The sequence below is a fragment of the Zootermopsis nevadensis genome, unplaced genomic scaffold, assembly GCF_977971745.1.
Source record: "Zootermopsis nevadensis isolate Lab colony 2312 unplaced genomic scaffold, Znev_1.0 Znev_ptg000061l, whole genome shotgun sequence".
Taxonomy (NCBI): Eukaryota; Metazoa; Arthropoda; class Insecta; order Blattodea; family Termopsidae; genus Zootermopsis; species Zootermopsis nevadensis.
In genome coordinates this window covers 10335357-10358821 of record NW_028259192.1, presented here as the reverse complement: position 1 = coordinate 10358821, position 23465 = coordinate 10335357, and the positions used below count along the sequence as shown (strand labels likewise).

At 39.1% G+C, this 23465-nt stretch overlaps 1 protein-coding gene across 9 annotated transcripts in view; it reads right to left on the bottom strand.

Moving 5' to 3' along the window:
• Positions 1–23465, bottom strand: part of LOC110838220 (beta-1,4-glucuronyltransferase 1) — a 142391-nt gene that overhangs the window by 22610 nt on the left and 96316 nt on the right. For 3 of the 9 annotated variants that reach the window (XM_087340880.1, XM_087340878.1, XM_087340882.1), the window contains one exon: positions 19492–19597. The exons of 5 other annotated variants lie outside the window; for them this stretch is intronic. The gene's annotated coding sequence lies outside the window, so the exon portion shown is untranslated. Of the gene's footprint in view, positions 1–15159; positions 15181–19491; positions 19598–23465 lie in introns of those variants that run through there. One more of the 9 variants, XM_087340883.1, reaches the window with a different exon arrangement.

Below are 23465 nucleotides of genomic sequence, written 5' to 3'. Positions count from 1 at the left end.
GTTACTATTGATTGGCAACATGGGTAAAATAGGAAGAGTTTCTGGGGTGTTAGAGGAAAATAAACTAGTGTACAGCTACGTCATGCCTCATGAAGCAGTTACTTGGCAGTTATGTGCTGTGGCTGGCAACAGAACTGGCGTATTAAAACGTTGCCTTCACGAGGTGATTGATGTGTTGTTTCACAAGCTACTGGCATAGATGTCACTGGTGACAAAAATAGGACGCATCAATGACAGGGGATATGTGATTACCAGAAGGAAGTCTGGGCACGACATTATATTACAATTAGGTTCTCAGGGCGGCAACTAAGAAGATGCCCGTCTTCTGAAATATTGCGCCGTGTCGTCTCATAGAAACTGACCGAGTATTCAAACGTCAGTCGATTTCAACGACAGTACATGACGCGTTTCCTTTCGATACGTTAACTGCGTAGTGTCGAACCCAACTCCGTTTCGTTTGAAGGTCTAGCAATACGATGAATTCCGAAAAAAAGTCAGACCAACCACAAACCAATCAGACAGGTTTTGATGTCAATTACTGGTTGCTTGTGACGACTAGCATTTAGCCTGTCTTTTAACATAAAAAGATGGCGACATAACTCCATTTCAAGGATTATTTCCATAGGTGTCACCAGGCATGGAAATGTGAAGTGCTAGAATTTTCCACACACGGTCACTCAACGTGCAGCAACCTGTCCCGCTTACCCCAACAGTAACACCAAGTTTTCTTTTGGTAATATTATTATTTCGATCCTGTTATAATGAAATGATTCCTATTTTTGTGTACGTCCACAGAAAACGTGTGATTAAGAAGCATGACGAATTTTAGTGTACATTCCTGAGCTTTTACGATACGTATCGTATACGTTAGCAGCCATTTTAAAGCATTAAAACCATGTACTTAACATGGAATGGTCTATACAATACGTTTTATTATAATGTATGTATGTGTTATGCGAGAAAACATTATACGTGGCGTGGCATGTAAACCAACGTTTTTTACTGGCTAGATTAGTTTTATTAACCAAGAACAGTTCAGTATAATTATCATATAACAATTTTCTGACAATTATTGTAATAAATAAATTTTTTAAAAAGTTTATTTATTTAAATCTCACAATTATGTTCACTATACGTTTGGCATTTCGTTTTATAAGGAACTCTTATGTACTGGCGACGTTAAGAAATTTTGAATGAATTGTGACGTTCGTTATAGCGAATGTTCATAAATCGAACGTTCGTAAAGCTAGAGTTGCCTGTAATCATTAAAAAACTACCGAAAAAAGGAAAATTTGTTGCAACCTGCCCCGGCTTCTACTTTCACAGCTCGCTTCCTCTTCGTTAAGACTGACCTGTGAGCGTGTAACGAAAATTAAGTTCAAGGACAATTGAGCACTGCCATAACGGGAGGATCGTCCACTTCCCTCCCTGCAACGATTACCTCGTATCTCTCGTCACTAGACTTTTTAGTAACGCCACAGAGTCTAAAATAACGCCGGACCGCAGACTATGGTCCAGATTCAATCGAAAATCAATTAACTCGGTTCGATTGAGGCCTACTGCCAAAAACCAACATCTCAGTCAGTAGTGAGAAGGACGGCCGGAGTTCGATTATCAGATGGGCAAAATTTTTCTCTTCGCTACAACTGTATCCAGATCGGTTCTGAGGCCCATCCAGCCCCCTGTCGTATCCCTGGGGTTAAAATGGATTGAGCGTGAGACTAACCACTTATCTAGTGCAAAGGCTTAGAATGTGTGGTACTCAAAGCATCAGTGGATCTGCTACTGCGTTTATCTGACGAGTGTCACGAAGACGGAGAGGTATTTTATGGTCCATTGCACTATATTTCGAGAGAGGGGGGAGGGGGAGAGTGGGGGGGGGGACGATCTGAACGAGGTGGGCTGTTCTTCAAGTCGCTGCTTCGTACTCTGAAGACCCCAGGTTTGATTCTGAAGCAAGATAGACACAACAGAGTGGATAAAGTATAATAGTAAAGGGGATTTCAAAAAACAAAGTGTAAGAGGTATAAAGTTTTTTTTTTAAATTGGATCACGATCGGGACCAATACAGGGTTCTTGAAACTTTGAAGCCCACAAAAGAAAAATGATAATTTTTTAACCAGGTCAGTACCTGTCATGTTCTCAGCAAAGACTCTACTCCAAGAAGGTGGTGCCTTAGAAGGCTAAGACAGCCTCAATCCATATCTCTATCAATTTATAATTCATAATCATCCTCCTATTCGACGCCATATTATTTAAGTGGCACAAATAACGTTAATTCCACGTTGAACGTGTAAAGGGTCGATTGATCCGCCGTGCAAGGAATGCTAAATTGGATCAGGCCGAAGGATCTAATCCGTAAAGCTGAAGACGAAGGTAGCGTCGTTTAAAAAAGTAAGAAGCAATCTGCCTTTACTGTAATGCATATAGCTCACAGTTACGGTTAAACGCACTGGCATTTTATAAGGCGATTCCTCCAATGCGCGCTCACCCCTTCCCTGGTCTCTCAAAAAGCGACCGCAGCGAGCAAAGTGTTCCACTTCAACCCCAGCACTTTCAGATCAGGACTAAATTGAGACTATCGGTCAGACACATTCACTCCAGAGAAAAGGCAAAAAAGAAGCCATCTAAAGTCGTGGTCCAGTGGTTCTTATCCGGAAAACTCTGTCATGGACTACTATTCTCAATGAAGCTTCCTTCTCCTTGCTTTTCAGAGTCCCTGTGGGCAAATATTTGTATCGTCATATTTTAAAACAGACAACAACTGCTTCGTTTTCAGAATCATTCACAAAACGCATAAACTATGTAACTGAAACACCGGCGTTACATGGTCCAAGAATAAATCAAACTGATGTCACCCGGTGAGCTTGTTTGGGCGGAAAAAAGTGTCAATAGACAACAAAAAATTCAAACCCTCCATCACGAGTCGATCCTTAGCTGACCTAGCGACAAACACTACGAAATCAATCACTACAACCTGTACGTAATCTGTCGAAAATCCAACTGGCAAGATGGCACCGGAAGTTTTGTTTAACAAAAATCCCATATCGTCTGAGGTGGAGATTGAACTGCTGTTAGAGATGCCAGGTATTTCGGTAAAAAATATTATACTTAATAATCATACAAATATAATATATTTAATTAGTTTCTCTGCCGCAGAAGAGTACTTAACTGGTCCTCTTTAAACCAGTCTCGGTGAGGGGTAACCAACTAGGATTATTTATTTTTAGAACCTTGCTTGAAGGTGTACATAATCGAACACGTCGCTAAGTTGGAGTGTTACCAACAAACAAGGCACCTGCCATTTATTGCACAAAGTAATGAACCGAAAACATACGGATTTTTATTGCTAATCACAGATTTACAACTTCAGCAATACGACTTTATATAGTTTTCGGGGTTCAAAGTGTTGCCATTATTTTCTCTTCTTCTGTAGAAAGTTTATGACATTTCATTTCCTTTCTTTTGAGTACATCAACCAGCCAGCTTTTATACTACAAGTGTACATATGGTCCACCTCGTGGCCTGTAAAATGGGTAAGACGGCTGAAGCAACCAGGTCGTGAAACCGACAATTCATCTCCACCTAGTGCTAAAGTTAAGAATGCGTGGAGATATACAACTAAACCTTCACAGGGTGGTGCTTAATTAAACACAGAGACAATTTTAAATTGGAGAACAAAACTCAAAAATGTTCCCGATAAAACAATAACTGTACCACGCACGTAAATGAGCCGGGTAGCTCAGTCAGTGTAGTGACCGACTATAGGTCCCCGATAGAGGCAGAGAATTTTCTTCTAGCCTCTGTGTCCAGATCGGTTCTGAGGCCCACCCAGCCTCCTGTCCAATGGGTACCGGGGTCCTTTCCCGGGGTTAAAGTGGGGCCTTGACGTGGTGCTAACCACTCACCCCCATCGAGTGCCGAGGTCAAGAATGAGTAGGAGCTATACTCAGGTGCCAACATTAGCATGTAACGGGATGGCTTTACCTGACATAAACTCAACAGCAAAATATTTGGCTTTTTGGCTTGCAACTGGACAGCAGGCATACTGCATTCAAATCTACACCGGGTAGCTAACCGGCTATAATTTACTGTCACGAGCCGTTTCAGCAGAATACCTCGAAGTAGGTTACGTCTGTTTATCACCGTTCGTACACATTCTCATCTATCATTCAATGTTAAATGACTTCTGGTTAAAGTGGTTATTATGTCGGTCATAACCCACGTATCAGCTTGACATTTCTATTATTATTACATCGTAAAATTACCAATATTCACATACAAAGCGATAAACATTAAAATACCAAACTTCGAATCAAAATGTCGGCATTACTGCTTCTATTAATGGCAAAAACACATGATCTGCAGATAGGCCAATTGAATGAAAAATATAAACGCTATTTTATTCTCATACGTATTAATATGAGGTGTGTTAGAAAGTCTGTTACTGAAACACACTTCTAGTCGTTCTTCTCTCGTCTCCACATTCAATATTTATTAGAAGTAATTTTATACATTAGTTTTCGCTCTCTCCGGACCGGAGAAAATATCCAAGAATGGAAGATTTACGTTCAATTAGAGTGTCGCTTCAGACAAGCTCTAAAATATAGTTTTGTTACAGCTTTCCATTCTCTGCTTGCTTAAAAAGTTATTAGGGGCGGAGGACAGACATATGACTACAGATGGAGAGACAAACATGACCTCATAAACAAAAAAACTGAGCTAAAAACAGGATAATCATTCATGTCCAGTTTTAACCACGCTTTCCTCGAAACACAATTTATGTTTGAACAACTACAAACCACGGACGGAGCGGAACCTAGAAATTTGTCTGCAGAATTTAACAGGACTACAGGTACAGGAACTCTGTATTATCCTAAATAACACTAAGAAATGTGTGACTAAATTAAAAAAATACTAATTTATAGTTCCTGCTAACATCGCTACGAGGATTGAGCAACAGGAAGAAGACCTTGTGACGTCTTACAGAAGTGTTACTAATTTAGTGCAAGACTTGGACCAACTGTAACAAGCCCGGAGATATCTTGTGACACTTTAGCAGTAAAGGTGTAGTAATATCTCACGTATCAACTAACATTAAAATGTAATACATGTAGAAGCAATAATTTTTTTATTCTGTACAATTTAATAATTTTACCCACAAATTAATTATACAAAACAATTACAATAACTACGATAAGAGTAAGTTACGCGAAGAATTACAAATGGATTAGAGTTCTATTATCTACGAGGAATATGGCGCAATGTTACATCTTCGAATATCGATATCCCAGTTTACTTACAAAACCGTGACTTGCAGTCACTGTTGTTTGGTGCTATCTATCGGCAGACTACGTAATTATACGGTCACAGATTAACTTTTGTTGGTCCCGGAAGGCAATTACAGATACGCTGAATTGCGTGCTGACATCTTTAGGAAGAATATTATCAACGCAGTTAACTGTCATGTGATCGACTCTCAGTATTGATTCTGCACTGTGTAGCAGGCTGAGTGCTTCGTGGTTCGCTTCACTCAAGTATTTCACTCAATTTCATAAATTGTTATTGACTTTACTAAAAAATAATACCCCGTGGTTCAAGACGCTCAGTACTTAGCGGTGTCTGTAAAATATGCACACACGTGTTTCTTCAGGAGGGTGTGCATAACGAATATACGATGTTTACATGACGACTTCGCACGTACCACATTCTCATGCGATATATGTGTGTGTGGGTGTGTTTCGTGAAATATTTTTTCCGACTCTTGCACAATGTATCTATTGTTGGAAAAGTGGTGGACTTTTATTATATCGACAATCGACAATGCCAACGACACAGTGGATTGAAGTCATGAGTGAAAATAATAATGCTATTGCAAATACGCGTCACTAACCTAACCTAACCTAACCCAACACAACCAGATAAACTATTCAGAGTATATGACCGTCCGTGCTAATTTCATAACTAGGTAATGGCTGTATAGAAACTCGTGAAATTTTATACGGACGTTATACCCCATGTAATTTATCGAAAATAAAACTTTTTGGTTCTGTCTTTACTATTCTGGCAGAGTGATATGAGACAATGATCTAACCTAAACTAACGTAAGCTACCTCAATCCACTCTACCGGCTTTGGGAATTATGTCTGTGTGATCATAACCATATGACTGGAGGAAAATGGAAAATATTTCGTCATAAAGTTACGCCACAGGTGGCATACGGAACAAACATTTTTTTCGATCGATATTATCTAAATGCACAATTTCGGCAGTTACCAGTGAAGCTGGTTGAAACAATCTCTTTCACGCTGAGGTACACTAAAGTAATAATGGTACAATATCTGACGGGCCACTGAGACACAGGAAATGTTCAAGCGGATCTGTACAATGTCTGTTCATGGTACTTTGTAAACATGAATATTGTATACAGTATGTTCATAATATAATTCACAGTTCGTCATGCTTTTCATTTATATACATTTTTATTAACCATTACATTCAGTTCAAAGAAAATTTAACAGGTCAGCAGCATTTTCTTGAAGATTATTACGCGATAAGCAAAATATTAACAACAACAAGAAGAAGGCTGTCTTCTGGGTCGTTGAGCCGTGTAGTCTGGTAGAAGTTTACCGACGTTTCAGAGTAAGCCTTATTCATTGCCCTGATGATGGAGACAGCAAGGACCTCTGAAACGTTGGTAAAATTCTACCAGACTACACAGCGCATCAACTCAGAAGACTCTCTGCCAAATCCTACACAATATTAACACCAAAAGTTGTTGTTAAAAGCTCAGTAAATTTATGTAAAAGGCATAAAGAAATATAACGAAATATAACAAAATATAAAGAAAACAATAATAACAATTAGCGGCATTGGTTGATGTTATGTCAAAGCACAGCCAAGTAAGACTCCCTATTGCAAACAGAGTAGGTGCAGAGTGGTCCAGAATGTACCTACCAAGTTTAATGCTTCATTTCACCTAAACTATGAAACACTAAAATTTCATTAAAATAAACAACTCGAGCCATATACGTTACGATGTGTTCAATGTGAATATTGGTTTCAGCCGTCGCTGCTGAAGGCCTGCTGCCACTTTGAGAATATCGTCCAAAACTGATTATATTACGAAATTTCTTGACGAGGCATTAAACTGTGTGCATGTCCGATCAAACTTTGACGCCAAACTTTAGCTGGAACGCTCTTCTGACCTTTCCAGGGCTTTCGGATGATAGAATTTGCTATTCGATTATGAATACCGCTGCTCGGTACTGAACAAAATCGAACGCAAACAAATGATAAACAAATGGCGAAAGCATTACAGTGTGTCATCAAAATGTCTTCCTTTTATAATCACTCGTTGCGGAGAAAACTGAACTTAAACTTCGTACGTATATTTTGAACCAGCCTGTAAATGCACTTTTCCTTGAAGGCGCTAGAGTAAGTTCATTTGTTTGCTTTCATCGGTGCATGGGCTCATCACAGGTCATGAAAGGCGAAAAGGAGGAACGTGTACAGTCTGGTCGAGAAATCATCGGCAAAGAAATATGGCACATCAGTTTTCTACCTACTCAAACTTTGCAAGAAGTGAGTGCATTTCATTTACAGATATGTTACCTTACTTTCACTGCATCTAACTACTTCTCATGGTGGTTTATACTCCGTTGTCGATGTCGTCTTTTGTGTACTCGTAAGAAAGACAGAAAAAATCCGTAGGACCATTCTATCTCCATCTTCAGCCCTGAACCTTTCACAAATTCTTGGTATCTATGTACAACAAAAAAGGAGCCTTCGTGTTAACCACCATAACCCGGCTAACAACTTGAAAATATATATAAAAATAAAGTTTTCTGTCTTGTTTCGCGATTCAGTTGTACTCCATACAATGAAATACAACAACCGATCAGATTAAAATGCACTGTTAGCCACCTAGTTGAGGCTTACGCTCGCTGCTAGCGTTACAACGCTTGACGCTAACGAGGCCTATCCGGCTGAAGCCGACTAACGACACATTTTACCTGATCAGTTCTGCTCTGTTCCGACGTATGGGGTACCACTGAACAACGAAAGTATGGCAGCAGAAGACTTCACCACGTGTTTTAAGTGTTAGCCGAGATAACACTGTTAACACAGTTTACATAAACGCCCCGCCCTTGACCTCCACACTCTATTCCATCTCAGAAGACCAACATTGACATCATCGCCGTGAGAATCTCACAATTCTTCTCATGAATTATAATCGGTGAAATGTAAGATACGGCCGGTTTACAGCTGGAAAGATGGCTGTATTCTGCACGATCGCCCTGAAAATACATGCAGGAAGCACATTTGTAACGTCGGTGATGGGGTAATAACTCAGAAGACGGCCATCTTCACACTCACCGCCGTGAGAACCTGAGAAGATCCTGATATTCACTAAAAAGGGAGCTCTGTGGGCGCTGAAGCCATGCGGGCAACGTGGTGAAGAGAAAACCCCTACTCCCTGTCGGGAATCGAACACCTGTCGTTCAGCTCAAGACTATTAATCCCAGATATCGCAGAGGAAGGAGAGAATTTATGTGCACAACGCGCAGCCGCCCGGTACCACACCAGAATTCACCTGGAAGGACAGGGCAAGTGCAAGAAGTGGTGCCCAATCCACCAGCATGCAAAACAAGATCCTGTCTGCTAGAGGTTATGCATTGTATTCAGGACGTGTAAAGTTCAGTTACCCGGAGGCTGGCTGGCAGTCCTTGGAGAGACATTCGTACTTTATTCCAGACATAAAGGTAAACGCCTTCGAATAGCCAACGACCGCTGGCTGCTTAAAGTACCGGCATCAACTATCTTCTCGAAAGAAGCTTGTGGTGCAAGTGATGGAGGCAGTAAGCACCTCTGAAACGTCGGTAAACTTCTACCGGCTACGTCCAATATTATAGGCAATATCAGAGCAGACAGTCATCTTCACACCGAAATTACAAAGATACTGAAAACTGAGAAAGATGTTGAACGCCGTGTCTGATTTTTACGACAAAGGCGAGTTAAAAAGAACACTCACCGAGAGAGAAACAATCCTCTAAGGGCTGCTGAACTACTTCTGCAATAGGGGTACTAAAAAGTTTAGGATTCAAGTCCAATATTAAGTACATTTCACACACACACACACACATATATATATTATATATAATATAAAATATAGTATATTACTGTGCTGTCAACACAGCATGAACTTATCATTGGCTCTCGATAAACGTCAATAGATCTTCATCCTATAACAGTACACCTTGAATGGCTGTTTTGTATTCGATAGGTCGTAAATTCCAATCTCGACTCGCAGAGCGACTATCCTTACTAAGTTGTTCGTAGTTTCTTCTTTCAGCCCTGTAACGCAAACCTGGAATCATACCTAATAAACAGGCCACGGCAGCTCTGCCACAACCTTCCAAACTGTCATTTGATGATTTTTAAACAACATAAATGAATAAGCATCTCTAAATAAACAAGACAACTGAATGAACCCTACTGACCTGAATAAATCTGCAGTGTTCGTAAGCTCATTAGTGATACGTGCCACTTTTATAGATAATGCTGCCTTCCTCTGTGGTGAATGGAAGAGAAGGTTTCAATGTTACACATTTATGCCTCGAAGTAATGAGATCACTGTGTCCTGACAGAAAATGTCTATCTAGCACAGTGTCTGCAACACCGAGCCAGTCGTGTTGTAAGGCACAAGCGAGTAGGAAACGCCATCCACACGAACCGTGCCGACACGAGGGGATTTTTTCAACACCACGGGCAAGGTTCCCCTCCCCCCTTCTGCTTCGGGATTCGATTTCTGGGAATCTTTCCGAATCTCCCAGTAATGCATTTTTTACAGTTAATTGGCGCATTCATACCTACACGATATTCAGCGCGCATATCGATAGTTAACTCGCGAAGTATTTATCGGAGCGAAACATTTTTCAAACAAATTTTTTTTATAAAAAATTATTCCAATACACTTGTTCTGTAGTCTACGTCTTACGGTCTCTTTAACTAGAGAACCATCGAACTGATTAATAACATTTTAAACTAGACACCCTTCTCTGCGTGTACACACACTTAATCATTTTACCGATACATGACGTTTCGGGTTCTTCTCTACCATCTTCATTGCGTTTGTAATCGACAACTTCCATCCTAAACTGCCTTGAAGAATGCATTTCTGCCGTTGCCATTTCTCTAATTCATTCTTTACTAAAAGTACAACATTCGAATCTATATAAAGACATAAGTACAGCTTTTAACTCTATAGAATTTAAGAAAGGTCTGCTATTGGCAGTTTGTCAATAACATTCGTTTTATAGCAGCACAGAACTGCTGGAGTTTTATATTGCATCAATGTCTCTCTCACAGAAGCCTAAAAACTGAAATTCCCCACTTCTACATCTGTTCAATTTCTTTTCACATCCCCATATTCTTATATCCCTCTTCTCTAAATGAATTACTTTTGTGTTTAAGACAAATACTTTCATACCGAATACATGAATTAGGCCTATATCAGGCCAGCCTAATTTATAAACAGCTCTTTGAAGATTCCCTTCTATTCAAGCAACTAAGACGTGCGAGATTTCAGGTTCTCCCCTTATGATGGAGGCAGCAAGCACCTCCGAAACATCGGTAAACTTCTACCAAACTACACTGCGCAACTAATACCTGTCATTTGTAAATTAACCAAAAATATGGAAACCATTTTGGTCTATATAACTGAAAATTACTGACGTTTCAGTGGTACCTAGTGTCTCCATAATTAGGAAGATAGCCCTCGTCACTGCGAGAACCTGAATTCTTACCAAGAGTTTCTAGCAATTTCAAAACTTCTTCTATCCATAACTTGGCTTGCTCGTAGGATGTAAAATACTACCTGCAAAGCTCACAACGTATCACAAGAATGTGTCTCGCTAGCGATGTACTAAGCACCGCGCCTTGACAACGTACTGAGACATTGCTGCGAAGTTCCACACATTCTTAACCACGGCATTAATAGAAGAAGAGTCTTTTGTGTGTGTCTCCGACCACGTAATGGGATTAAGACAGGGCTGTGGCTAAACAAGTAAGTCCAGACCTATTTGTTCACAGACAACATAACTGATCACTTTAACACGCGCTGGAGGTGGACGACGTCACGACACGTGCTGAAGCACATGGCGTCGCATGCAGTTAAAGGTTTACAGAAGGTTGTAAACCAAGGGAACAAACATTGACTGGGGCCTAAAAGTATATGCAAACAGAAACAAACAGTAGTTATTAAAAAGGGAGGAAGGTTGAAGCAAATACAGCAGAAGGAGAAAGTCAGTGACCAGAACTGACATATTGGCAAAGAACGGGTCAAAGTTTCGGAGGAACATACGCTGAATATGGAGATAGTATGTTCTTCCAAAACGTTGGTATCTACTTACATGTCTATGCAGCTTTACCACCCAGAAGCCCAACATCGAAAGGTCATTTTAGGTTGTGGATCAATTTAAAATGTAATAAATTGTTGAATTACCACAAAGAATTTATAATTCAGGAAACTATTAATTGTAATCATTAGGATCTTTGTCAAAGATGTTAGAAATCAACTGTTCAGAGTCTGAGGAAAATGGGAGAGGCAAGTGGATAAAAGAGAGATAATCTTAATACGAATGAGAGTTAGTGAGAATAGAATGCAGAAATAAAACCAGCGTATTGAATCTATATAAATGTATCATCGTAAAAGTCGGAGTATGACGCTCAACTAATTCAGATTTAGTTACATAATCTTCAGCATTGATATAACGTCGGATGACGCAAGATACGAAGACACAAATCGTGTCTTCTATCAGAAACTAATAGGACGTAAAACGAGAGTGGGGAAATTGAACAAAATGTAGCTTCACAATTTGAAAAATAATCAAGGAGTAGGCCTACGAGATGAGCGGGACATGTAGAACAAATGGAAAAGAAGATAACATGTATACAGCTTCAGTCAGAAACCACTTGGAAGACCTAATGCATGGCAGAATAATATTAAAATCGGATCTTAAATATGTGTGTATGTAAACCGATTCCGTGTGGCTTCAGAACATGGTTTAGTGGTCGGGGTCCGTAAAATGCGGAAATGTTTAACTTCGCGCCTACCATCTTATCAAGAACGGATCTGCGCCACTAGGTTAGTTCTCTCGTTATTCAGATGTAACGCGGCAATAAAAACGCACCACGTGCTCAAGCTGTGCAGATATCCGCATGAGGAATTTAAGCCCGGACAGTGCCTGATTGTTTCATGGGAACTAAATCTTCACAAACCGTACGTCCCAGCAACACACGTGGATCAAGTATATTACAATTATACCCGTAATGCAATGTAATTAGAGTTCATAATTACATAGAGCACTCAGGTAAGCCATTAAATCATAATACGTTCTTGATTGCTTCAAACTTAGTTATATTTGTTTGTTTTTTTACAACGCATTTTAGGAGCAATGTTTATAGCTCATAGTAAAAAATGTGAATAACGTAGAATGTGAATGGAAGTGGTCGTGGTCTATTTAAGGCACTATCCCAACGTGTTTGGAGAAAACTATTAACATCTTCAGATATAACGGTCCCCGGACCCGAACCTGGGACCTCCCTAAAAAGCAGCATTGCCCACGAACGATGCTGTAATCTTCAGCCAACCACACGACTGGAGGGAGATGTCAACCTGGTGTGCATTCACAAGAAATAGTACCATTACATAATACTCACTTCTGTAATATATTCGCCAGAGGATTTTACAGGCAACTGCATTACGTTTGGTATTATTCTACTATTTTATGAATTTATTAATCCTCAATAAGAATTAATTTTAAGCATCCTGGACAAAACTTTGACGATGATGTACAGCAATGTTGCAAGAACACTTACATGTACCTTATAAACGCAACGAAAGTGTAAGTTACCCTCTACCACTCACGTGGCGTGGCTAGACGCTAATACTCTATTTTAATACCTCTCTACATTAGGATCTTCTTTTGGCGAGACCTATCAAAAACATCGCCACGCACGTTTCACCTCTGATAGGACCATACAGTAACGATAAAACCGCGTATGAAGATTGCCGTATTTCATACTACAGACTGGTTTAATATTAAACATTTTTCCTTTAGGTTTATTAAGTTTGAGAACGAAAGTCGGTTTAGCTAATATAAACTGTAAACTGTGGGGACGGACCTGGGGAATTTTAAAAGAATGTGCTCTTCCTCTGGACAGCCCAATAAATATGGCTGGACTCTGGTCACTTCAATGAGAAGCCATCACGCTGCTGTATGAAGCGTTAACTTCGGCAATGAAATGTAATATACCAAGTTCACGGTCCATTGTGAATATGGAATGAGGACACATCCAGGACCTGTTGAAATGCTGTTTTTAAAGTCATGTAACAAACTTGTAGAAATCATCATTTACTTGAAAGTATCACAAAATTATCAAAACAAATATAGCACATTATTGCAAAGTCAAGAGCCATTCAACGTTTCAGGACCCTACACTAAATAGTGTTATCCTAGTTCGCACTGTCGCCATGTTTACAATATCTATGACAGGAAATTAAAGAACAAAATAGCGGAGTTCCCTCCAGTGGCATGATATTCATATTAACGAAAACCCGTTTGTTTGTTTGTTAGAAACGTTTTCTGGAGAACAGACAGTCGTCACATGGACATGGTGACGCAAGATTATAATTTCTAATAAAATCAGGAAAACGGATCATGAACACACAGCGAAGATCTTAACAAATAATTTTACAGTGACATTTAATCCGACACGATACTGGCTTCATTATAACGCATATTCTCCTCATTTCCGTGTAAAAGAGTCGTTTTTCGTTTGTTAACGTGTCAGCCGGGCTAACGTGGCTGCAAGCAACCCACGACATTTTAAAACACACTATCTTTCTGACCTACGCGTAAACGTTTCACATATTTCTCTGCCATACGTTGAAGGCCCATCTAGACGCAAAACACGTTTTTGCGGAATCTGTAAACCATTTTTACGTTTCACCGCACTTAAGTAAACATTACAACTCTCGTTAAATAGTCTTTTCTAGGGACTTTTCGCACAAGCTGAGTGTGAACGGTGTGCATTTCATAGCCCTTTGTGTCTTGCTGCTCTTAAAATAATGAACGTAACAGAGTACAGATTTTAATAAGCCCCCTTGGTGCTAAGAGCCCGGTCACTGTTGGCCTCACCTAAAAGCCCTCGATTAAAGAAGCAGTGGTTCCACTTAGGATACACTGTAAAGAACGCCACAATACCCTTCCGGGTAGAACACAGCTGCATAAAATCATTTGTGGTAGGTAGTTCAAGAACTTTGCTTATAACAGGCATTTATCTTTTCATTGTACCTTGCATGTGTAGCAACACTTGCTGTAACAAATCTGTAACTTATTTCTTGTACTTATACACAGGCGCCGTGCACGTACCAAACTGATGCACCAAATTTTACGACCTTCCTAAGTAACAACATATCCCACGTATTATTTCAGTCTTTCGCCTTCAATCCTACTGTTCATGCACACACGCAAATTCCTATCAACTATATCGGATATTATATTCAAAGGTAATTACTTCGAAGTAATTTTCCGTACTATGTTCTACACCAATTTTCAATCTACTCCATGCATACACAGGGTGTCACGCAAATAAATTTCTCATGCCACTACTACACAAGGCATCGAGTGGCAGAAACACAATGTAAGGCACGTATTTTCTTTTCAAACCCAAAGTATGGTGATTTACTTTTCATCTTTACTTGGGTCTTACGTGCGAAAAATGAGGAATAGCTTTTATTCAAGACATATGACAATTGTTACGTTATAATGTAATACAGATGTTGTATAATTATGCTACGTGGAAAAGTTTTACTGTTGCAACAGCCGATTTCTGGAAATAATTTAATTAAATCAGTATCAAATATACTCTGTATACATCAATATTACACATAATAACAGAGAAAAAATCAGAGAAGCAATGTGGGCATATACAGTATTAAATGTTTAAATTCAATAAATCTGGCACGCTACAGGAAAACGATTCCTAGTTCTAGTTCATACACTTTGTTTTGTTGCTGAAACATGCTTCATCAGTGAATGCGAGAAACTTCACAGTTTAATAATAATTAATACTAATAACAATAATAAATACCATTGAAGCAGTGAACGAGTGTCTTCCATCTTGCTAGCTCTTCTGCTGACCGAGACACTCTCACTGTACATTCGGACGAATAAAACAAACTGAGCATCACACACTTCCACTCGACGCAGTGCGACATCACACTCTACCTAGACAGACTGCGCTCAGTTTCGGTCACACGCCAACGATGATCAACCGCCCACTCCTTCGAAATGACAACGCGGTTGGTGGGAGCACATCCCTTGTACTGAAATACATGAACACGAAAACTTGGTAACTACGGAAGAAGCATCGATTTGCTAAGATGCACACGGTGGAAATTTTACGCTCAAGTGCAAGAGCTCTCAGAAATTGCTTTGTTGTTCTACGCAAGAACGTGAAAAAACGCTAAGCCATGATGGTCTACTGGGTTATACCGTGTAGTATTATGGATGTGTGCTAACGTTTCGGAGAAACGTGCTGCTCGACTGTTGTGGTCAGATGGTATGAAATTTACGTAAAAGAGAGTTCAGTATGATAACTGTGGACTGTGAGTATGAAGAAAGTTTACGAGTGTGTGGAAAATTTGATAGGAGGGCGTTAGTGTCGATGAGAATCCTGGAACGGCCATCAATCGTAAAGTGTTTAGGTTAAGGAGTATATCGATAGATCGACAAGTGTATCTGAGACAACTGTATATCAGAAGTTTTCAACATTTTTCTGCTAACACGCTTGAGACACTCTATTGCATTTTTTGCAGTACACTAGAATTAGAAAAGAGAACAAAAATTAATGATAAAAGTACCCCTATTTTTAACTAATTTTTCACTGTCACGTTTTCTTGTATCAAGTCTTCCCATTTTTGGGGCGCTATTTGTAATAACTATTATTTTAAAAGGAAATTGTTTCCAACAATATGCACCACTCTACACAACTTATGCAAGAACTGAGCGACACAGAACCTTGCGTACAAAAACGCCGGCATTTGCTGTTCGTGGCAGACTCTGTCAACAAACGAAGTCCGTACGAATTAATTTGCGACAAGGCGTGGGTCATTATTGAAACACCACCACCAACAGTAATTGGTACTATCACTGTGACAACTTTTTACAATTTTCAAGCACAAGTTTATTGTTACGCTGTACCTGGTTATTAAATCAGTGGTTTCAACCTGCTGTACGCGTACCCCCGGGGGTACGCGAAGACATCTTAGGGGGTACGTGAAATTTTAAAAAATATATATTATTTTATGATAAACACTGAATAATCAGTAATGTAATTTATTTAATTTATTTTAGATGTAGATTATATACTACGTATAACTTGAATTATACACCAACAACTTTGGGGGTACAAAGTTGAAGAGAAATTATATCTGGGAGTACGCGAACAAAAAAGGTTGAATACCACTGCCCTAAATATAGTCAATTATGGGTGATAATGTAATATTAACAATAATTTTAATTTTTAATTTTCATATTTAATTTTATAATCATTATTCTATTCAAAGTCTCACGGCACACTTGGCAAAAGCTCGCGGCACACTGTCTGAGAACCATTACTATATATAAATAAACATCAGTGAAAGGCACGGTGCAAGAATGTCTTAAGGCCCAACAGAAAATATTTAATTCTGAAAAAATCAGTAACCTAAACTTGTAAACTACTGGACGAAACACACTGAAATGCGTGGCGATTATGTTATAAACAAAGACATAAGCTCATATACTGTTGTTTTGTCAAAATATTTTCCAAGTTTTTCGATTTGAAGGTTTGACGGCGGTGAACCTGTCCATGTTCGTCTTTTATGTGGTGACGTGTTGAACTGTAGGTCGTTACCAGCGCAGAAGATAGAGATAACATGCTCCACTTCAGCCCTGAAGATGGAGGCAGCATATTCATCCGAAGTTTTGGTTTTCACCTACAAGTTCACGCGGCATCAGAAACCACAAGCCCAAAATTGACATTTTACTGTCATTTGTATTTTGAAGTTTTATGTTAAAAATCACATTTGGAAGGAGTGGCTTATTTCATAATATTATTCCATCATTTTCCTTGAGTGACTCAGAGAAAACATGTGGAACCGCAGTCAAAGAAATTAATACACAACTCGGCATTCGATCTAGGTACTTCCCTTACTGTTACTGCTACAAAAACTAGTTATATTCTACAAAGGGGGAACGGCGTAAAATATGTGCCAAATATTTGGCGTTTAGTTTTAGTCACCTAAAATCAACCAAAACTAAAATCACGAAACGCCACTTTAAAGGAAATTGGCATTTCACTATGCAACTAAATGAAACGAAATGTACTTTAGTGACAACTCGGTTTTCATTATTATTATTATTATGAATAATTTCGTGATGAACGTGTGTAATTTTGACCAATTTTCTACTTAATTCTCCTTTTCATAAAACCACATAAATGTGGCACAACAAACGTATCTTCAAAACGGCTCAAAGCGTTTTGTGTATGGATAGATGACCTTAATTTAGTTATACATTAACAACTGTAAATGTTTTTTCTTATAACAAGAATGTCAATTATGTTATAACATAAACGTATATTCCTTCATCACGTTTCTATGTAGGTCCATTAAATGGCAGAAGAAATGGAATAAGAATTACCTTGCCAATTGTATATTACAGTAAGGTAAAACTACATTCAGGCAAAAAGGTACTATATACTTGGTGTAAAAACTATTCTTTTGAACTTTGTCCATCATCTATACATTATAAACTCATAATATCGTAACGTTTCGAAACATGGATTTTGCTCTCGTCATCAGGTAAAAAGGGAACAAGGGCATATTTCTACCGCAATACAAACATAACGCTGCATATTTCATTTTTTCCTTCGCTAACTTTAAATTTTTAAACTAAGACAAACACTAGAATTTAAACTGTAATTTTATTACTTTTAAAACAATCCTGGCTTAAAAGGTGGATTCACGCTATCAAAGATGGATGGAAAAATTATCATCATGGTCAAATATTACAATAGTTAGGTTTGAAGGACAGATAAGGTGCCCTGCTTTCGTTTTTGAATAATACGCAGTTAAAATTCAGCAATAATTGGGTATCATTATAGGTTTCGTTATTTTATCAGACTATCATTATACCGAGACAATGCATTAAATATGACAGTACTGCTTCCTGTCTCAAATAGCCAAGTCCACTTCTACATGGTCAAGTACAGCGGTCCTTCAGAAGATATTCTTGAGAGTGGAATTTGTCTTTCACAAACTTTCTCCCTTCATCAAGATGTAGCAGAGCCGTGGGCCAGTCAAGACTCTCTTGCGGTCTGCATGTCTACAGACTTCACACAGTTCCCTTACCACAAGGCCACTTCTCTGTGCAAGGATGAATGGTAATGGGTAACCGTGTAGTGCAAAATGAAGTGCCGAAGGACTTAAGTGGCGAAGTTTAGAAGAAAGTGAGTGGGACAGAGTTTATTCTTGCAATTACGTATTTGTCTTACGTCAGGTTCGAAAATGTTAAGTACAAATTCAAACAAGAAGTTCTGGTAAGAGATTACAACTCCTGCCTTCCGTAATTGCTTTCACAGCAAGGCCAGAGCAATGTAAACATCAAGAGTGTACACAGAACTAGCGCAGTTTTGGCAACAACTGACTCTGAATGCTTGAAACTTGTCAAGGATTCGCATTGTCGCCATGATGTTCTTGGATTACTTGCGTTTCCCTTTCACTTTCTTTAGTAGCGTCTTCATTTCCTCTTATTCATTTCTTACTTTCTTTGTTTATATTCTGCACAAAAGTTGTTTTATAAAATTTCTCTAACATTCTTTACCATACATCATTTTAGCAGCAGAGATTTCAGGTTCTCACGGCCGTGAAATTGTCGACTGTGGTCTTCTGCGCAGTAACACTGCATGAACTTGCAATTGGCTACCAATGTTTTGAAGGTATCTCCCGTTACCAAAGTTCACAAAATTGCGGGTATGATATATATGGATCTGGCCTACCAATGATATGACGTCCGTTATTAAACATGTAATCTAATTCGAATATTACGATGCTGTTGGCACATTTATATACGGAGATCATGATAGTGTAGACCTCGGTTTCATTCTGAAACAGGTAACTAACAATAGCATCGAGGAATTACTGTCATCGAAACAGCGTGTGCTCTGGTACAGGTCTTACAAAAGTGTTGGACGCCATATAGTCCCCCCTCCCCACCGCAGCACTTAAAGATAGAACCTGAACCCACAAGTCGGGTCAGAACGTTTAGTCACGTACGGCAGGAACTTGTACGACTCTGCCAATGTTTGCGGACTTACACAGTTTTCGCCATGACACTGCACTAAAAGCTCACAGAACTTAAAACAATAAAAGCCCAATACCTTTACGTAGTCTTCATGTTTCAATGTCCAGAAAACCACCAGCAGAACAAAACAGAGTACTTGAATTCTCTTAGCGTTCCTTTCTTCCAAAATAAAAATCACATAACTGTAAAATTAAAAAAGAAAGTAAACAATTATTTTATTTTCCCATATATTCATGTTTATAGAGCAATTACTTCTTAAAACGTCTCATTAATGGAAATTCAATCATAATAATACATCCCAATGATACGTAAACACGTGTTTCACTGTACTTTCGGGCAGAGAAATATGTTTTCAAAACGCAATGCAATATATAAGGTACATGTTGACAGAAAATCAACGTTTTACACTGTGCACACACTAACAGAGTGAATTTTATTTTGAATGTATCATCTGTTTTCTGTTCATATTCGTGTAATTCAGTTTGAATTTCCATTTCATACCCAAGTTCGTTTACTTTTCGTCTTTTGGTTCAGTCCGTTGATTTTCGTAATTTCCTCTATTTTCGTGTCAATGGTTCGGGCTTCCCATCACATCGCAATCTCCAGCTTACAGGTGAAAACTGAAGATCGATTTGCGCACTCCATCATGTCTAGGATGATGTCAGGGGTGCCCATACGTCACTGAACGTTCTACACGGGCCTAATAAAATTCAAACTCAGATTCTCGTCTGGCTAACAAGACTGACAAAAATCTCGAATTTTCTAGTCCCGCTGAAGAGAGACCTGCTTTTTCTACCACAGAACTACTGAATTCGCCATATTACTGAAGGCCACGTTCATAATTTGCACACGTCACCATTTTGTAGAGTGACAAAATCAACAAGGATGGGATGAACGTGCAGCACGCATGGGAAAGCGAGAAGCGTGTAACTGCAACATTTTAGCAGGAAAACCTGAAAGGAAGACCACTTGAGAAACCTAAGTAACGATGGAAGGGTATTAAACTGAACATTAATACAGAAATGGGGTCTGCGAACGGGAACTGGATTCAACTGGCTCAGGATCGAGTCAAGTGGCAACATTTGTGAATTCAGTTATGTGCATTTGGGTTACATAGAAGTAAAAAAAATTACTTACCAAATACGAAACTATTAGCATTCAAGAACTGACCTCACCATGTACTTTTTTTTTTACTTAATTACTCGTAGTTCGTCAGAAGACAAGCGATTTACAGCTTAGCAAAACCAGCTCGGTTCTTGCTTTGTGACGTAATTCGATACAAGCCCTAATACTGAGAATAAAAGTTCATAATACAGCAAATGCTTTCACACCGGAGCTTTGAAACCCCTGAGTGGCAAGGAGCTGTAAGTGTCTGACGTACAGATTAGTTGGTGTGTGCGAATGGAGTAATTAGCGATGTTCGCGCCCGATTCCTTCCGTAGATAACGCAATTATAATCTTACAAAACCGTCAACTCAAGAGGGTATACGTCCATCACGATTCACTCTCATCTCTTCGGTGATGACCGTACCTCACGATTCCTTTCCAATTCCTACTCGTGCACGAAGAACACCGGGTCTGAAGCCATGCACAACCTATACGACGGTACAGACGAGATCTAGACGACCGACCAGCAGAGCCGAGAAAATCAGACCCGTGTGCCAAAAACGTCGGTTTCGGAGCCAATAACACACCATTCAGATGAGTGCGACAAAAATGACGCTGGGGACACTCCATATTTGACTTAATGAGTACCTTAATACATTGATGATGCCATCAGAATTTTAGGTATCGTGTCGGAATTATTATTAATCATGCGTTGTCCCGTCTACGTACAGACATTGCGAAGGGCCGGTCCCCTGCCAGAAAAGTACTACTACTTGTCTACAAGGGACCAGTTCTTTCAGAATTAAATTTAAGCCCCAATATGCCACAGGAACGTTAATTCTTGACAGCTGCAGAAGTTAAAGAATCCAACTCAGTTAAATACTCCCTTGTCTTGGTTAAAGGATGTGAATTTTCCTACGGTTTTTCTGACCCATTATTCTGCAGGCTGTGCTACAACGTCGACTAAAATATTTAGTTTATCGCTGTAATTTAATTTTAGCCTTTGTCCTTAAGGGGAAAAGGGCCCGGGAAGTTTGTTTTCAAAGGAAAAAGTAGCTCTATGTGTGTCCATTCGCGTGTCTCTTTGTAACTCTAGGATCAAATGACAGTTAGGTACGTAATGGTCATGCAGGTGAACACAGCGGTACGGCTTTCAAAAATATATGGTCAACGTTTCCCGAGTACAGCCATATGAAAAATTTGAGATGAGTGTAACAGCAGTATCGTGAAATGCGGAATCTTAAAAATCAGAACGTTACATTTAAAATAAAAGATGTGCCCACGTTACTGACATTATCAATTATATTATTATAAGTTTTACAAAATGATAATACAGCAATTAGGCATATCTTATTTTTTGCTTAACTGCGCCTACTTTTGAATTAATTTAGTCCAACTGCCCACATGTTTCTTGATTCAATCAATGTTTCCGGTTAGATATTTTCTTTCTTCAGAGCTTATTTATGCAAATGTCACTTATTCATCTTCAATTAACCAGTGATTATTCTTCTGTTGTTTCGGGTGCGCTGGTCATCTACCCCTCTCCTTAACTTCTGCATTTGTTACAATCAATGACCGGCCAGGAGGTGTATCAAGAAAACTCGTCCGCGCTCCTTCACATTTCTCAGTCAAATTATAAATGTCCTCTGCCTCACATATTCATTGCAACAGAGGCTGTCAAAGTACACACACACAAAAAAAATCCAGTCTTCAACTCCTCTCGCCACAAAAATTTGATTTTACATTTCATTATTGTGTTCTCTGGAGTATTCTACCAACGTAGCAACCATATTAAACGCGTTAAAGCAGCCATCATCACTACTTCAAAGGGGAAAAAAGGAGATTCAAATAAGAGAAGGTTCGCATTGCTTGTAACGGCCAGTTTTCAATCCCACCCAACATTACTTATGTAAAACTAAAACTTCCAACAATTTTTCACTCTCCTGCCTTCCTTTACTTCGTTTTGTCGATAACAAAGTTTTCTGTGAACTACTGGTTAGCACAAAATTCACGACATGCACTTCGTACTCAGTGTAATAAAGATTAAGAACACTGTTCATATGAAATACGACACAGAAAGCAAAAAGGCAGTGAAAATTCACTGAAAAATACAAAAAGTGAAACTACAACACATAACCCACGCATTGTTGCTGACTCATGACAAAATACTTCCATAAAAATATGCAACTGGACATAAATTCCGCGCAATACCACGCTGTTTCACCGTAGAACATAAGCTATAGTCGGCGCAGTAGTTTTTGGCCGGTGGAGAAGCTAACGGAGCTGGCGGACGGGCCTAGTCTGTGTACCTGAGGTGGCACGGTCAGCGTATTTCTTTTGTTTGGGCGTTCAGTCCGATAAGCTCCTCGATGCAGTCAGCATTATAATATCGCACAAATGACTCGCTCCTAGCCTTCCCTTTGAAAATTCCACCGGCCAAAAACTACTACGCCGACTATACCTTCAGAAATAAGCAGACTTGCAGTGAGTAAGGAAAACATATTAAACATTTAAACAGTGGTTAATGAATGCTTGCTGCGAAAAAGTTCTGTTTCAGTAAATATTAACAGACATGCATGATAGCGCATGGGAGGGTAATTTGTGTTTTACACGACGGCTACGGAGGCTCATCAGAAAATATCTGTAGATTTAAAAATTAGTAAATACATATGAATTATAAGAATTAAAAGAACATTCTTTAAAATGACACAATTAAATTTACATCAATTCTGAAACGATACCTTGTCCTTTGAAACACGAAGCTCCATTAAACCACAAAAATTCAGTTACTACCATAAGAAAACACAACGCTCCCATTAAAGAAACAAATTGGTTGTGTTTAAGGAAATAATAACTCCTTATTCTAAGAATCATATCAAATGCATAAATACATTCTGTGGTCAAAATAAAGTTACTGAATGTAAAAGCAGTTAACACTCACAC